At 39.9% G+C, this 18406-nt stretch overlaps 1 protein-coding gene across 1 annotated transcript in view; it reads left to right on the forward strand.

Annotated features, from left to right (window-relative positions):
* The first annotated feature begins 1281 nt into the window (after positions 1-1281).
* The window catches only part of TBC1D5 (TBC1 domain family member 5), a 534463-nt gene continuing 517338 nt past the window's right edge, over positions 1282-18406 (forward strand). The window contains exon 1 of the mRNA XM_057545046.1: positions 1282-1505. The gene's annotated coding sequence lies outside the window, so the exon portion shown is untranslated. The remainder of the gene's footprint in view (positions 1506-18406) is intronic.

The following is an 18406-nucleotide window of genomic DNA, read 5'->3' on the forward strand; positions in this document are numbered from 1 at the left end:
TCAACGCTGTTTCTTTCTTTTTTTTTTTTTTTTCAACGCTGTTTCTTGATCAACATTTATCCCAACATTTTCCTGGGATTCTGTTGCTAGTTCTATTTCTTGAACATCTTCATCTCAATATTCACTAGTTTAACAGTAACGATGACTGGTCTAGCCAGAACTACCAGTTAGTACGTTTTTACATTTTAATTATTTTTTTCCCGATTAAATCTGGCACGAGGCACTCACTTAACTTGTCCTGCTTCTGCAACAAAAAGGGCCTGCAGAAAGTGAGGGAATCGTCCCATGCAGGGGTGGGTTTGTTTGTGAACAGAGGTCTCCCACGCAGGGACCTTCCTCTGAAGCTAGCTAACCTTTGGAAATTTGACCCTTCTCTGCCTTGGTTTCCTTTTTCTGGACTCAACAGTATCGATTTCCATTGGGCTCTTTGTGAAAATAGGTTAATAAAAGACCATAAATCTTTTTAACTAGGTGAAGCATTTACCACTCTAATTAGCATTACCATTCAAAGCATTACCATTCAAAGGCTTTCATATTGGGGAAACAAGCAAAACGGCACTGCGCTGTGTAAATCATGATTAAGCAGTGGAGGACAACAAGCCACAGCATTTAGGCATGTCTGCATTCGGATAGTCAGTCATCCGACCTTTGCCAAGGTACCATCATGCTAAAGACACATACTGCCCTAGGTTATGAGGTAACATAAAATGCAAGCCTAGTACTGTGGTTTGTAAAAAATAACTGTTATGTATTATTTCTCCATGGACTACACTTAAGTAGGTATGCACAAAATGCTAGTGACTCCCCCAAAGTAGAGTGGGGTACGTTTCACAGAGGAAGTGACATATTGGCTGGGTCTTGAAGCATGAATAGGAGTCCACTCAGCTGCAACAAGGAAATGTAAATTCTTAGGCAGGAGGGCCAGCCTCTCAGAAGGTCCCACCCTGGGAAGGCAGTGGTGGTGAGTGTGAGGGTCTAAGTCCTGGGGCAGAGTCCCAGCCTCCAGCTGCGCGCTGGCAGAGAGGGAGTGTGGAAGGGAGCGAGGGAAAGGGGAAGGAAGGGAAGGGGGGGTGGGGAAAGGCCATCCCGCGCATGCGCTCTAGCGGCAGCGGAGGAGGGCTCGGCCCGCGGCTCCCTCCCCGCCTCGCGCCTCGCGGGGCCCCACAGGCCCGGCCCCGAGAGCAAGCGCGTCGCGCCCGCGCAGTCTTCGGGCCCCGGCGGGCGCCTGCGCACCAGCGTCCTGGGCGCGCGAGCCGCGGGGTTATTAGAGGTGGAGCGCGGGGAGGGCGCGAGGCAGGAGGCGGCCGCCGTTACGGCGCGGGCGTGGTCACGTGGCCGCTGGTCACCGCCGCCGCCACCCCCTCCCGCCCTGTTCTCTCTCTGGTCGGGTCCGGCCCGGCCGGCACCACGAGCGCCCGGCAGAGACTGAGGGAGAGAGAAAGAGGAGGGGAGGAGGAGGAGGAGGATTCAGGGAGTAGGAGCTGGGGAGCCCTCCTGCGCCACAGGTAAAATAATGATGATAATCGTAAAGCAGCCCGGGCCCCCTGAGCGCCTCCGCCTTCCTCCAGCGCAGCCCCCACATGCAGACGCTCCCGCCCCGGTCTCCCCTCAGCCTCTCAGGACGAGTCCCGCCTCCCCTCGCTCCGCCGCCGCCTCCCTGGCAGGCCTGTGGTGCCGCCGCCGCCGCGGACGGGGACTCGCAGCGCCCTCCGCGTGTGCGCATCCCGGGCGGGCGGGGGCTGGGTGGCGGGAGAGTAGGCTCTTTCGCTGCGGGGCGGCGAGGCCGGGGGCCTGTTCCCCAGCCTGCTGCCTGCCTGCCCTTTGGGGTCCCGGCCGCAAGGCCCCCTGCAGCGAGAAGGCAGAGCCTAGTGGCCGGACCCGGGCTCCACTTCCTACTTGGTAGATTTCCCTGTTCATTTCAGCCCCGGGCAGCACGCTTCCTTCGCGGGCCGGAAGCCAAACGGACCCGAAATCCCCAAATGTTTTAACGTGCAGCCTTGAGAAGAGAAAAAAGCCTTTCACTTTTCAAGATGGAAACGTGACCTTGTTTGAGTACGACTTGAGTTTTTTCACCTGTAGGAACATGCAAGTTGAGGCCGTTCAGGGTATGAGAAAAACTTTGCAGAGGGTGAACATTGATTTTTTTTTTTTTTAACGGCTCCCCCCGCCCCTTTCCTGGAAAAAGGAGTACCAACCTCCGAAACAATTTCCTGATTCTACAAGTGACCTAGAGTTTGTTCAGTAGCTATTAAGTACTTTTATTTCCAGGATATGATTTATGTTTAAAGTTCACATCTTTTAGATTTTTTTCTGAATAATTATCTGGAAAGAGTTTTCACTTGTCAACGTCGAATTCTGACTCCCAAAATTTTAGAATGCAGGTTGCACACCTTTGGGCCGGATTGCGCCGAAACTTCTAGACCCAGTCATTCTTTTGTATTCTTTGTACCACAAAATATAGTCCCAATATATGATTATGTAGTCCCTATATATTATGAGCGTGCGCTGTTACACTTTTGAAAGTAAACCTTTGAGCACCTTTGGTATCAGTGATAAAGAAATTCATTTATATGTTGGTTAATTCTCTTAAGGAGCTTTTCTGATTCCACGTCTTGGTAGTTTTCATATCATATCTCTAAATTCAGTTGTAAACTGGAGCATTTTTAATTTTTACAGCTATCTGCAGTAAAGTCCTGTAGAGCAGTTCTTCTCAAACTTCAGTGTGCCTAGGAATCCCTTGGGGCTCCTGTTTAAATATGCAAATTCTGATTCAGTAGATTTGTGATGCAGCTTAGTATTCTTTATTTCTTATAAGCTCCTACCTGTGGCTGGAGGAGGAACCGTTCTTGAGTAGCAAAGATGTAGATTACTTGTTTGCTAAGAAATAAAGTGTATCAATGAACAAGTGCGTTTTAATCATTCACGTTTGGTGTAGAGGTGGCTTGAGATAAGAGACACATGGCAGGATGAACTGAGAGCTTGCTTTAGGGAAATCGCTTATGCAGAGTAAGCTAAGTCCAGGTCCCAGGGGAGGTGATAGCGGAACTGGGAGAACTCCCTCAACTAGGAAGAGTGCAGGTACCACGTGTGCATGCTGTGTGGTGCCTACATCACTTGGCCTGCGAATATTCCATGGAAGCTTGGTGTACTTCTAACTGAAGGACTTGCTCAGCAATGGGTAGTTGGATTTTTATCAACATAAAGGCTATGCATCATACTCCTGAAAGTTTCTTTCATTGGTGAACGTATTGAGTGTGTTGCTCTTTCTGTCTCGCGTTCAAATGCAGCCTCAGTTGAGTAGTGCATTCCTGAGCCTTGGAAGCAAACTTGTAAACAATATAGGGTCTCCACCTGTCGATTTTTTTCCTAAATTTTAAAAAATGTAAATTGAAAAGTTTATGTTTAAAAAAAGTATGTTGAAAAGTGTCACACGTCACTTCATATATTCATACTTTATATACATAAAAATGGTTGTACTTAAGTTTTGAAAAAGTTTATGGCAGTATAACATCAACTACTTTTAGCATCGTAATTTTTATAGTCTTCATTCTAGTTCTTACCTCACCATTTTTTTCATGTTAAATAATAGTATGACAGTACTTTTTTTCTTCCAGTTTTATTGAGATATAATTGATATATAGCACTCTGTATAAGTTTAAGGTGTGGAGCATAATGATTTGGCTTACATCATGAAATGATTATTACGATAAGTTTAGTGAACATCCATTATCTCATATAGATATTAAAGAAATAGAAAAAAAATTTTTTCCTTGTGATGAGAACTCTTAGGATTTAACAACTTTTTAACAGCTCTTAACTTTCATATGCAACGTAAAACAGTGTTAATTATGTTTATCATGTTTTATGTTATATCCCTTGTACTTATTTATCTCATAACTGGAAGTTTGTACCTTTCGTCTGCCTTCATCCAACTCCCCCTCCCTCCACCTCTGGCTCTGTTAACCGCAAATTTGATCTCTTTTTCTTATTATATTTATTTATGTATGTATTTATTTATTTATTTAACATCTTTATTGGAGTATAATTGCTTTACAATGGTGTGTTAGTTTCTGCTGTATAACAAAGTGAATCAGCTATATGTATACATATATCCCCATATCTCCTCCCTCTTGCGTCTCCCTCACACCCTCCCTATCCCACCCCTCTAGGTGGTCACAAAGCACCAAGCTGATCTTCCTGTGCTATGTGGCTGCTTCCCACTAGCTATCTATTGTACATTTGGTAGTGTATATATGTCCATGCCACTCTCTCACTTCGTCCCAGCTTACCCTTCCCCCTCCCCGTGTCCTCAAGTCCATTCTCTACATCTGCGTCTTTATTCCTGTCCTGACCCTAGGTTCTTCAGAACCATTGTTTTTTTTTTTTTTTTTGATTCCATATATGTGTGTTAGCATATGGTATTTGTTTTTCTCTTTCTGACTTACTTCACTCTGTGTGATAGTCTCTAGGTCCTGATCTCTTTTTCTATGAGTTAGTTTTTGAAGTATAATTGACCCACAACACTGTTATTTCCTATTACACAACATCTAGTTACAATTTATCATCCTACAAAGCTATTATATAGTTATTGACTATATTCTTCACACTGTACATTTTATACCTGTGATTCATTTATTTTGCAACTGGAATTTGTACCTCTTAATCCCCCTCACCTATTTCATTCCTCCTCCCACCTGTCTCGCAACCACCTATTTGTTCTCTGTATATATAACTGTTTCAATTTTGTTATGTTTGTTCATTTGTTTTTTAGGTTTCACATATAAGTGAAATCATACGGTATTTGTCTTTCTGACTCATTTCACTTAGCATAATACCTTATAGGTCCATCCACGTTGTTGCAAATGGCAAGATTTCATTCTTTTTTATGGCTGAGTAATACTGCATTTTGTGTGTGCGTGTGTGTGTGTGTGTGTGTGTGTGTGTGTGTGTGTATACACACATACACCCCACATCTTCTTTATCCATTCATCTATTGATGGACACTTAGGTTGCTTTCATATCTTGGCTATTGTAAATAATGTTGCAATAAATATAGAGGTGCATATATCTTTTCTAATTAGTGTTTTTGTTTTCTTCATATAAATACCCAGGAGTGGCATTGCTGGAACTTAGGTAATTTTATTTTTAATTTTTTGAGAACTCTCAATACTGTTTTCCATAGTGGCTGCACTGATTCACATTCCCACCAATAGTGCACAAGGGTTCCCTTTTTTCCATCTCCTCACCAACACTTGTAATTTGTTGTCTTGTTGATAATAGCTATTCTGACAGGTGTGAGGTGATATCTCAATGTGGTTTTGATTTGCATTTCCCTGATGATTAGTGATGTTGAGCATCTTTTCATTTGCCTGTTGGCTATATATTCTTTGGAAGAATGTCTGTTGAGATCCTCTGCACATTTTTCAATCAGGTTGTTTGTTTTTTGATATTGAATTGTATGGGTTCTTTTTATATTTTTGGATACTAACCCCTTATCAGATACATGATTTGGAAATAGCTTCTCCCATTCAGTAGGCAGCCTTTTCATTTTATTAATCGTTTCCATTGCTGTGCAAAAGTTTTTAAGTTTGATGTAGTCCCATTTGTTAATTTTTACTTTTGTTTCCCTTGCCTGAGGAGACATATCCAAAAAAATATTGCTAAGATTGATGTCAAAGAGCTTACTACTTAGGTGTTCTTTAAGAAGTTTTATGGTTTCAGGTCTTACATTTAAGTCATTAATCCATTTTGAATGTATTTTTCTGCATGGTGTGAGAGAGTAGTCCAGCTTGATTCTTTTGCATGTAGCTGTTCAGTTTCCCCAACATCATTTATTGAAGAGGCTGTCTTTTCCCCATTGTATATTCTTGCCTCCTTTGTTGTAGATTAATTGCACATGTAAGTATGGGTTCATTTCTGGGCTCTTTATTTTGCTCCATTAATGTTTGTGTCTGTTTTTGTGACAGTACCATCCTGTTTTGATTAATGTAGCTTTGTAATATAGTTTGAAATCAGGGAGCGTGATACCTCCAGCTCTGTTCTTCTTTCTCAAGATTATTTTGGCTATTTGGGTTTTTTTTTTTTTATGTTTCCATCCAAATATTAGAATTATTCTAGTTCTGTGAAAAATGCCCCTGGTATTTTGATAGGGATTGCATTGAATCTGCAGGTTGCCTTGGGTAGCATGGCCATTTTAACAATATTACTTCCTCCAATCCATGAACACAGTATATCTATCTGTGTTTTCTTTGATTTCTTTCATCAGTATCTGATAGTTTTCTGAGTCTAGATCTCTTACTTCCTTAGATTTATTCCAAGATATTTTATTCTTTTTGATGTGATTATAAATGTGATTAATTTATTACTTAATTTTTCTTTCTGATAGTTTGTTATATATAGAAATGCAGCAGATTTCTGTATATTAATTTTGTATTCTGCAACTTTACCAAATCCTTGATGAGTTCTAGTAGTTCTTTGGTGGCATCTTTAGGATTTTCTATGGATAGTGTCATGTCATCCGCAGACAGTGACAGTTTTACTTTCTCCTTTCTAATTTGGATTCCTTTTATTTTGTTTTTCTTGTCTGATTGTTGTGGCTAGGACTTCCAATACTACGTTGAATAAAAGTTCCAGTACTATGTTGAATGAAAATGTTGAGAGTGGGCATCCTTGTCTTGTTCCTGATCTTAGAGGAAATGCTTTCTTCACTGTTGAGTGTGATGTTGGCTGTGGGCTTGTCATTTATGGCCTTTATTATGTTGATGTATGTTCCCTCTCTACCCACTTTTTTGAGAGTTTTTATCAAAAATGGATGTTGAATTTTGTCACAAGCCTTTTCTGGACCTATTGAGATGATTGTATGATTTTTGTACTTCAGCTTGTTAATGTGGTATATCCCATTAATGGATTTGCAGATATTGAACCATCTTTGCATTCCTGGAAGAAATTCCTCTTGATCATGATGTATGGTCCTTTTAATGTATTGTTGGATTTGATTTGCTAATATTTTGTTGAGGATTTTTGCATGTATGTTCATCAGTGATATTGGTCTGTAATTTTCTTTTTTTGTGTATCTTTGTCTGACTGTGGTATCAGAGTGATGCTGGCTTCACTAGATAGAATGGGTTTGGAAGTGTTCCGTCCTCTGCAATTTTTTGGAATAGTTTGAGAAGGATAAGTGTTAACTCTTCTCTGAGTTTTTGGAAGAATTCATCTGTGAAGCCATCTGGTCCTTGGACTTTTGTTTGTTGGAAGTTTTTAAAATTACTGATTCAACTTCATTACTGCTAATTGGTCTGTTCATATTTTCTGTTTCTTCTTGGTTCAGTCTTGGGAGATTGTACCTTTCTAAGAATTTGTCCATTTCTTCTAGGTTGTCCATTTATTGGTGTATAGTTGTTCATAGTAATCTCTTATGATCCTTTTTATTTCTGTGGTGTCATTTGTAACTTCTTTTTTATTTCTGGTTTCCATTTGCATGGAGTACCTTTTTTCATCCCCCTAACTTTTAGTCTGTGTCTTTACATCTGAAGTGAGTCTCTTTTTAGGTAACATATATATGGGTCTTATTTTATATCCATTCAGTCACTCTTTGTCTTTTGATTGGAGCATTTAGTCCATTTACATTTAAAGTAATTATTGATAGGTGTGTACTTACTGCTGTTTTGTAATTGTTTTCTGGTTATTTTCATAATTTATTTGTTCCTTTTTTCTCCTTTTGATTTGGTGACTATCTTTAGTGTTACTTTTGGATTCCTTTCTCTTTTCTGCATGTGTATTTAGTATAGATTTTTGGTTTGTGATTAACATGAGGTTTATGTGTGTGTATATGTGTATATATATATATGTTCATCATATATATCTATATATATCTATATAGTTATGATTGTTTTAAGTTGATGATCTTTTAGGTTCAAATGTGTTTTAACAACCATGCATTTTTAACCCCTTCCCCCAGTTTACCGTTTTTGACATCATATTTTACATCCATTTGTTTTGTGGATCCCTTAAGTATTTGTTGTGGATGTTTTTACAAGTTTTGTCCTTTTACTTTTCTACTAGCTTTATAAGTGGTTGATTGACTACCTTTACTGTATATTTGCCTTTACCAATGAGTCTTCCTTTTGTAATTTTCATATTTCTAGTTGTGGCCCTTTATTTTTCACTTAGACAAGTCCTTTTAACATTTCTTGTAAAGCCAGTTTAGTGAGGTTGAACTCTTTTAGCTTTTGCTTGCCTGTAAAACTTTTGATCTCTCCATCAAATCTGAATGAAAGCTTTGGCAGGAAGAGTGTTGATGGTAGGTTTTTTCCTTTCATCATTTTAACTGTTTATATTGTGCCACTTCTTCCCAGCCTGCAATATTTCTGCTGAAAAGTCAGCTTATAGCCTTATCAGATTTTTCTCATATGTAACTTGTTGCTTTTTCCTTGCTGCTTTTAATATTCTCTCTTGATTTTTAATTTTTGCCATTTTAGATACAGTGTGTCTTGGTTTGATCCTCTTTGGGTTGATGCTGCTTAGGATTCTCTGTGCTTCCTGGACCTGGATGTCTGTTTCCTTTCCCAGGTTAGAGAAGTTTTTGGCTATTATGTTTTCAAATATGTTATTTGCCCCTTTCTCTCTTCTCCATCTGGGACCCCTTTAATGTGAATGTTAGTACACTTGATGTTGTCCCAGAGGTCTCTTAAACTTTCCTCACTTCTTTTTATTTTTTCTTTTTTCTGTTTAGCTTCAGTGATTTCCACTACTCTGTTTTCCAGCTCACTGATCCGTTTCTCTGTATCATTTAGTCTACTGTTGATTCCTTCTAGTGTATTTTTCATTTCAGTTATTGTATTCTTCATCTCTGTTTGGTTCTTCTTTATATTTTCCAACTCTTTGTTAAAAACTTCTAACTTCTCATTCTGTTTATTTAGTCTTATCCGGAGTTATTTGATCATCTTTCTGATCACTACTTTGAACTTTTATTGGGTAGGTTGCTTATCCCCACTTCAGCTAGTTCTTCTTCTGGGGTTTTATTTTGTTCCTTTGTTTGGAATATATTCTTCTGTCATCTTATTTTGCCTAGTTTGCTGTTTTTGTTTCTGTGTATCTGGTAGGTTGGTTACATTTCATGATCTTGGAGAAGAGGTCTTTTGTAGGAGACATCCTATGTTTCCCAGCAGTGCACTCCCCTCTAGTCACCAGAACTATATGTTCTAGGGCCCACCTGTGTGGGCTGTGTGGATCCTTCTGTTGTGGCAGGCTGACTGCTATTGGTGGTCTGGTAGGTATGGCTGGCCCCTGGTCTCGTTGGTGGGGCTGGGTCATGAGACAGCTGGCTGTGGGTTCCTGGGGGGCCCCGCAGCTAGCGCTGATTGGTAGGTGGGCAGAGCTGGGTTCTGGGGTGGGTGTAGGTCCAGGGGGTCCTAGCACTAGAGTCTGTTTGCTGGTGGGCAGGGCCAGTCCCTGACATGGCTAGCTGTGGTGTCTTAGGTGTTTCAGGGCTGCTGTTGGCCCTGGTGAGTGAGGCTGGATTGCAGGGTGGCTGGCTGAGGGGTCCAAGGTGTCTTGGAGCTTGGGTCAACCTGCTGATGAGTGGGGTTGGGGCCTAGGGGCTCCTGGGACTAGTCCTGGGCTGCTGATGGATGGAGCCAGGTTCCAGGTTCTCTGGTTGCAGGGCCCTGGGGGTCCTAGAGCTGGTGTCTGACTGCTGTTGGGCTGGGGGTGGTTCCTGACACATCTGGCTGTGGCTTCTGGGTTGTCCTGAAGCTGATGTTGGCCTGCTGGTGGGTGGGGCTGGGGCCCAAGGCATCCTGGGGCTGGTGCCCATCCAGTGGTGGGTGAGTCCGGGTCCTGGGGCTAGTGCCAGCCCACCTGTGGGCGGATTCGTGTATGACAGTACTTTTGAAGCACTTACTAAGTGCCAGGCACTGTTCTAAGCACTTTATGTATCTTAATTCATTTAATCCTCACACCAACCTCGAAGGAAACTAAAGCAGAGAGGGTAAAAGTCACATGCCAGCACAGAGCTGGGATTCTGGCTGACTCTCGAGTCCATGCTTTTAAAAGTCTTCTCTTTGTTGTGTTTTGGAAGAAAATAAATGAATGATACTCTTTTAAATCCCCTTTTCCTAGTACTGTTGAGAATTATCGAGCTTGACTTTCATTTTAAAATTCAAATTTGTCATTCTTTTTTTTTTTTTTTAATTCCCCCCATTTTATCCCACTTCAAAATGAAGAATTGCCTCAATGATTGTAATCTTTTCTGAATAAGACATTGAAATTTGCAACGGTTTATTTTGTTTGCACTTGTTTGCTGGACTGGTCTCTTAAGTTTGTATGTCACTCTTAAAAGTGAAAGTGGTGTCTGTTTCCTTTTGAACCTGCAAGTTTTGAGTTCTTCATTTCTTGCCTATGACTGTCTCCCCTCCCCTTCCCTCCCCCTCTATGCATATATGGTAGATTTATTTATGTTTGTTATTCTAACATTTAGGATTTTGAGGGGGATTGACTGGGTTACTGACTTTTTATTTGGCCAGTAACAACAATAAGAAACTAAACTGAGAAGGTAAGAATGGCAACCTTAGAATTAAAAATGGTATTTTAAGTTGAATAATTTGTGTTTCATAAAAATATATATATCGTCTGTTCCCCACCCGCTTTCTGTCTCAGACCACTGAAAACTTTATCCCACATCAGCCCAGTATGAGGAATGGTGCCGTACACCTGGTCTAAAACATTTTTCTTAACGTGGACAGATCATGAAAATGGCAGTGCTATGCAGTTTGTGTACTAGAATTTGAGAACTGAGAGGTTATGAATGGGGGCAGTTGTGGGAGGGGAAAGAGATGGGGGAGGGCCTGAGGCTAATTCCAGTGGCATTAATTTTCTATTAACTGGGATAATAGTAAGTTTGAGAAGGAAGTCAGTATAACAGCAAATCTGTGTTATAAATGTTTTCTCCATGCTTGTTCTCTATTGTGATGTCTCTCATAATGCCATGCTGGCCAGTTACTTAGCCTCACAGTGCCTCACTTTTCTCATCTTTAAAATGAGGATAATAATAGAAACTACCTCACAAAGTTGTTTTGAGGATTAAATGATTATATGTGTATGTATACGTGTGTGTATATACATAAACACATGTAATATATGTATTTATACCTATGCTGTTCTTATTATGTTATATATATAAATGTTACATACACACGTGTGTGTGTGTGTGTGTGTGTGTGTATGACATACATGTAGATAAACAGTTGTCCCTTGGTATTGGCAGGGGATTCATTCCAGGACCCCTGTGGATACCAAAATCTGTGGATGCTCAAGTCCCTTATAGAAAATGGCATAATATTTGCATATAGTATACACACATCCTTAAGCATACTTTAGATCATCTCTAGATTACTTATAATACCTAATGCAATGTAAGTACTATGTAAATGGTTGCCGGAGCCTGGCAAATTCAAGTTTTGTTTTTTTGGACTTTCTGGAATTTTATTTTTTTTTCCCCTGAATATCTTTGATTCATGATTGATTAAATCTGCAGATGTGGAACCAGAGTATTTGGAGGGCTGACTGTATATATACATACAATGCTTAGATAGTATCTGGTACATAGCTAATGCTACAATCTTAAGTGTTAGATATTATGTTCTGCTGTGGATAATCTGCAGTGGTTGATCATATCCACATATTCAAGACTGACTATATTTGAATGAACTTAATGGAAATCGTACATTTATTTGGTATAAGGCTGTAGGGCCAAGAAAACAGAAAGTTTGTGCTTTTTTGGATGAAAATACAAGATTGGTATAGTAATGATTTTATCCCTTTGGAGATTTAAATATGAATAAATATGGTTTGGCAGCTCAGATCTTTCAAAACAAGGAAGTAAGGCTGTAGAAACAATAAAAGATGTCTTTGGTGGTGGTATAAAAGGATTAGTTTAAAATTTTCAAGTGTAGTGTTATGAAGCCCAGAACAAGATAACCTTTTTCTGGAGGCTTCTCTGATTACAACTTTTACCTTCCTCGACTGACTTGTTTGCTCCTTGAAATAATTCATCTTTCTTTGCATCCTCCAAACTTGGTCTGTAGTCCCTTATCTGAAACCCATGGTGGCATATGTGTCTCAGAAGTAAAAAGTTTTTGGAATTTAGAAAATTAATATGGTGCATATGCTGTATATCATGAAACCTCCTGTGGGTAGGAGCAGTCACCCCATAATCAGACACATTAATTTTCCCAGCAAAATTATACATCTTCTCACTAAGTAGAATAAAAGAGACTATAAGAAACCTTACATTAGTTAGGCCATGTTTCTCTGACAGCTTAGAAAATAATTTTTAGGTTTTAGAGCTTTTTGGATTTTTGGAGTTGGAGATAAGGGATTGGGGTCTGTGTGTGTCTGTGTATGTGTGTCTGTGTGTGTATATATTTTTTTTAGTATTTATATTCATCGTAGTGCCTGTCTCCTTGAGTAGACAGAGAACTGGAATATAGGATCTGTGTGTTAGTATTTTGTATCTTTAGCATCTATAGGGCCTGGCATGCAGTTGGTGCTCATTAAATGTCCATTAGTTTGGATGAAAAACATCTAAAGATAATATCATTCAGTCATCGTTCTGTGCTGCATGTTGTATCTGTGGCTGACTCAATGAAAATATTTAATAATCGCAGATTTATTATTTTTTTAACTCAATTGCCCAGGAAAGGTGGTTATTGGACAACTTTTTTTGAAACAAAAGAGATTTGAAATAGTCATTACAGAGGATTGCAAATTTTCATAAATTTGTATTGACAAGAATGTTTATCTTGACCTTTTTATGGGTCATGAAGTCTATATTTAGAAGAATGATTTACTTTTTAAAATTGATTAGATTTAGTTATATATGATAATTACAATAAACTAGCTGTGGTATATCTGTCTAAAGAAAATGCTGCCATGGGTGAATATCTTTGGTCAAATAATCACAGTATGATAATCTAGATGGCCATTAGAAAATAGGTGTTTTTTTTCCTATTACAAAAAGTAATGCTTATTGTGGAAATTTTATAAAAATGGATTATCAAAAATAGTCACGTGGACTGTTGGATAGTTCTTAAAGTTCTCTTCAGGGTTATCGTGCTTGGAGAGGCTGAAAATAAAGTCAGGTTTGTAGTACAAGTACTAGTTGAGAAAGCCAAGTAACAAATGCGGGAATGCTTTATGTTTTAGTGTTACTAAACGTTTTGTCCCTAAGTAAGTTAAAAAGGTTGAACCAAAAGTAATGAAGTCTCCACTTCCAAATAGTGGGGTCTTCAGAATAATTAGATCAGTGAGAAGTAAGCTCCCACTTCTGATATGACCACCTTGGGGGAGATGCACCCGCCTTCTGATGGAGTTGGGGTGAAGACTGAGCCCAACTCACAGGCTCTGGCTGCAGAGGCAAGCATTTTGTTTGCTGATAACCAGTGGGGATCAGAGTCAACCCCTTGAGAGTTTCCCAGAATGCTACCTTTGGAGTTGTTGCAGGAATCCAAGAAGAGGTACTAACACTGTATCTCTTGCCATCTTGGGGTGAGATAGTGGATTGATTGCCCTGGATCCCTTGTAGGATTTGGGGGTGAAGGTGGATTTGATAGGAGATGGGCAGATGGTACCACTATGTCGGTTTTTGTCTGCTGCATTCATTAAAGTAGACTTCTTTTTCTTCATGAAGTCCAAGAACCTTGTGGTAAGAATGCTCATTTTGATAGGTCGATGTGTATGGTGTGGGGAGGATTGGGATAAATTGCCTCCCTTCTCCAATCTGCATTTCTCTTAACTAATTTAGGGTTAATTTTAATTTCATTATCCTGTGTTGTGTGTATGTAAATTGTAGCTATACACAGCTGAACATGTGTATATGTAAATAATACCTAATTTTTAAAAAATTAATTAATTTATGTTATTATTTTGGCTGCGTTGGGACTTCATTGCTGTGCGGGCTTTCTCTAGTTGTGGCAAGTGGGGGCTACTCCTTGTTGCATTGCGTGGGCTTCTCATTGCGGTGGCTTCTCTTGTTGTGGAGCATGGGCTGTAGGTGCACGGGCTTCAGTAGTTGTGGCACGTGGGCTCAGTAGTTGTGGCTTGTGGGCTCTAGAGCACAGGCTCAGTAGTTGTGGCGCACGGGCTTAGTTGCTCCGTGGCATGTGGGATCTTCCCGGACTAGGGCTCGAACCCGTGTCCCCTGCATTGGCAGGTGGATTCTTAACCACTGCACCACCAGGGAAGCCCTGTCTTTTTAAACTAAAAGTGATTCTTGCTATTTTGTTGCTTGCATTTATTTTTCATTTAATATTTTATGTTACTTCTGTTACTACTTTTCCATGTACTTTTTGGTCACTCCATACTATTTCATTGTATGAATGGGCTATAAGTAGTCCTCCATTCTTGGACACCTAGATTCCTCTCAATCTTTCTGATGAGAAGTGATACACTGAATATTATTGTATTGATAGCTCATGTCCCTTTGTGCCTGTGAATTATTGTTAATTTAGGAAAAACTGTGGTGAGTGGAATTAGCAGGTCAAAAGATAATTTAACAGTTTTGTTACATTTGGCTAAATTGCCCACCAGGAAGGTTGTAGCACTTTACCCTTTACTACAAAACTGTTTGAGAGGCCCTGTACCTATTGTTATTGGGTATTATCTTATCTTTCTTTATTTTAATAGCTTTATTTGGGTATATGTGACTTTATCCCTGTTCCCCTTTTTTTGTTTTCTTACAGTTTTAAACATTTTATGTAGTTAGATCTTGCTCTTCTTTTATTTATCTTGTAGAGCTTTTCCTACCTTATGGTTATATAGCTATTATTTTATATTTTCAACCGTTTTCATAGTTTAAATTTAAAATTTTGGGTTTGGAGTTATTCCAGAACATGTTGAATGGCATAGTGTGAAGTGGTACAAGAAATTCTAAGCTTTTTAAAAATTAAATTAAATTAATTTATTTATTTTGGTTGAGCTGGGTCTTAGTTGTGGCATGCGGGGTCCTTAGTTGTGGCTTGCTGGCTTCTCAGTTGTGGAATGCAAACTCTTAGTTGAGGCATGCATGTGGGATCTAGTTCCCTGACCAGAGATCGAACCCAGGCCCCCTGCATTGAGAGCTCAGAGTCTCACCCACTGCACCACCAGGGAAGTCCCTAAAAACTTCTAAGGTTATTGATCAGCCAGTTTTCTCAGTACTCCTTAATGAATGACCTATTCTTTCTCCATAGATATCAGTAGCTTTGTCATTTGGTCTTCTAGTCAGTCACACAGTATTTTATTTTTTATTGTTGTGAATAGGATTTTCGTGTGTGTGTGTGTGTGTGTGTGTGTGTGTATTTTTGCTACCAGACAATTTCTGGTAAATAGAAAAGCTGTTGATGTTTCATGTGTATTTATTTTGTAACCAGTCACTTTCTGACTATTTATCATCACAGCTTTTCAGTTGATTCTCTTACCTTTTCCAGGTAGATAAGTATACCATGTGAAGCTAGCCATTTTTGTAGAGAGATCAAATTGTACATCGTGTGGGCTTCTTGGAGTATCAAGCATCATGAGTTTCTTTTCCTGGTCAGGTGGTATAACTCCTCATGGTGAGTTTTCTTTTCAAGCTATGGTCCATTTAAAGTTCTCCAACCCAAAGCCTGTGATTTTCAAAACTGAGTGTAGTGGAGGCCTTTGGGAAGTGATCAGTAGACCAGGAGGCAGTGAAGGTGGGGCGGAATGGGAGAGGCAGGCATGGGGAAGTGCCTGATATGCCAGCTCTTCCTTCTCTGGCCCCTTTTCTGATTTCTGATTATTTTTCTGGGCTTCTTCAATTTTGCCCTTTTTAATGATTTTCTGGCTTCTTATTTAATTCTCCAGATATACTTTGTTTTCTTTTTTTCTTTCATACAGTAGCTCCCCTACCTCCTTTTTACTTTGATCCGGAATACACATGTAGTAGTCTGAGAAGTAGTCCTGAGCAGTCCCTCTGATTTCCTTCCTTATTGTCACTAAAACTACTGCAAAATGCCCTGACCAGTGGCCACCATGCATCCTATCATGCAAAGGGTATGGCAAGACATTGATTAAACTTAGGTTTCCTCATAAAATATAACCACTGTTTTAGAAGCGTTAACAAAATGAGAGAGACATACTTTATAAAGACAAATTGCGAGAGGATTGTAGAGTTGTAGCTGGGTGGTTGAGGACTCCAGAGGACACAGAGAGAGATTAGTTTTACAAAGAGAGAACAGGTTTCTGAAGAGTCTGTTATCTTAGGTCTCCAGCCGATTTCTTCCCTGGGCTTTAGACCTGGGGATCCCATTGCCTATTGGATAACTCCACTTTTGGGTGGCCCACAGAAAGCTCAATTTCAGTATGTGTGCAACTGAATTTACCATCTTTTCTTAGAAAACCTATTCCCCCTCCCAAGTTTATTATCTCACTGGTTGGTACCTCCATCTCTCTAGTTGTTCAAAGCCAGAAACCTGGCAGACACACTTTATTCCCTTTTCCCAAATCCTCACATAAAGGCATCAAGCTCTGTGGATTCTACCTCTTGAATCCAATGTCTGTTTATCCCCACTACTTCTACTCTGGTATATCATCTTTGGATGTCTAGATCATCAGCTCTTGATTATGTTTCTGTAAGGTTGTCTCATTGGTGTCCCTGTAGCCTGATGATCTTTCTAAGCTCTCATCTGATTCTCTTACACTGTAGCGTAAAACCCTTCAATGCAGTCCTCACTCAGTATCTATCAGGGATTGGTTCCACGACCCCCAGCAGACATTGAAGTCCACAGATGCACGAGTTACTTGCAGTCGGCCCACATATTGGCAGGTTCTGCATCCAGAGATGCAACCAACCACGGATGGAATATGCAGGGATATAATATAAGGTGGGCTGACTGTGGTCTCCATCATCTATTTCTCAGTCTTGTGTCTTCTTCTTCTGCCTCGCCTGTACTCTGTGATTTCATTATAAAGTACTGAAATCTTTGAGTTTTTGGAACCGTTTATGATTTTGCTCACCTCAAGCTTGGAATATTCTATCTCTTGATCTTACTGACTTCTTGTGAGGTCTCAGCTTAAATGCCACTGCTCCAGAAGGCTTACTTAAACCACTAAGTCTGTGTTGTACCCTTCCTGTTTGGCCAAATAACCTGTACTACTCCATAACATTTATTATGTGTTAGAATTGTCTTTTTATGTAAGAGCCTGTTTCCCACTTTTGACTGCTCTGTGAGCTCCAAGGCCACGTACATCATCTTTACTCATACTTCTGGTGCTGTGCCTATTAAAAGTAGATGTCCTGTAACAGGTACTGTTCTAGGTGCTGAAAATAGAGGAGTAAATAAGAAGCTGTTCCAGTTATTAGCTGCTGTGTCATAAGCTACTCCAAACCTTACTATCTTAAGACAACAGTAATATTTATTTACTCATGATTTTATAATTTGTATAGGACATGGTACGGGAGGGGAGGTTTTTCTCTGTTTCACTTGGTGTCCGCTCATTGGAGGTCATAGTTTCCACTTCTAAGATGGCTCACTCACAAGGCTGACAGTTGATGCTGGCTGCTCTCTGGGAGCTGAACTAGGCTGTTGATCACAGCACCTACGTGAGGCCTCTCCATGTGGCCTGGGTGTGACTGGTGGGCTCTGAGAGTGAGTGTCCCAAGAACAAGCATTCCAAGAGGTAGGAGATAGAAGCAGCTAGCGCTCTTAATGATTAGGCTTAAAACTGATGAGCGTTACTTCTGCTGTATTCTATTGATTAAATAGTTAGTCAGCCTAGGTTCAATGGGAGGAGAATTAAACTCCATCTTCTGGTGCAGAAAGTGACAGAAAATTTATGACCATGTTTAATCCACCACACAGACCTAAAAAACAAACAAACAAAAAAACTATAAAAATTATTGGATGAGTTCATTTGTCTATACTTTCAGTCTCCCAAGAATCATGATAATATATCGTTAATTTAAAAAAAGTACAATATAAAGTGAAATTTTTAAAAGTAACTTCAATTCCCAGTCTTTTTAAACAATAATAAACAATAATAATAATATAGTTTCTTAATTTTTAATTGAGCATATAACTCCTTTTTAATCGGTTTTGTATTCTATTTTTATTTTTTATTTATTTTTAAAATAAATTTATTTGTTTATTTTATTTTTGGCTGCGTGGGGTCTTTGTTGCTGTGCGCGGGCTTTCTTTAGTTGCGGTGAGTGTGGGCTTCTCGTTGTGGTGGCTTCTCTTGCTGCGGAGCACTGGCTCTAGGTGTGCAGGCTTCAGTAGTTGTGGCACGCGGGCTTAGCTGCTTCATGGCATGTGGGATCTTCCTGGACCAGGGCTCAAACCCTTGTCCCCTGCCTTGGCAGGCGGATTCTTAACCACTGTGCCACCAGGGAAACCCTGTGTTCTGTTTT

Source organism: Balaenoptera acutorostrata, chromosome 4 (genome assembly GCF_949987535.1).
Source record: "Balaenoptera acutorostrata chromosome 4, mBalAcu1.1, whole genome shotgun sequence".
Lineage (NCBI taxonomy): Eukaryota > Metazoa > Chordata > Mammalia > Artiodactyla > Balaenopteridae > Balaenoptera > Balaenoptera acutorostrata.